Source organism: Apis dorsata, unplaced genomic scaffold, assembly GCF_000469605.1.
Source record: "Apis dorsata unplaced genomic scaffold, Apis dorsata 1.3 scaffold_53, whole genome shotgun sequence".
Taxonomy (NCBI): Eukaryota; Metazoa; Arthropoda; class Insecta; order Hymenoptera; family Apidae; genus Apis; species Apis dorsata.
In genome coordinates, this window is record NW_006263354.1 from 123,773 (window position 1) to 124,007 (window position 235).

Consider the following 235-nt stretch of genomic DNA (forward strand, 5'->3'; position numbering starts at 1 on the left):
GATAATTGATTGATTTCGAATCATTCGTTTAAAATCAGTCGAAAATCATGATCGTAGCATGTTCGTAGAATTGCCCTCCGCTCGTGGCATATCCAATTATTCGACAATTATTTTTCACGGTTAACAGTACAAAAAGAAGTTATGTTTTTTGTTTTGTCGAAATCTCTTTTTCTTTTTTTTCAGAACGACTATATTTGCATTGATTTTTGATACATTGTATAAATACTTTTTTTTT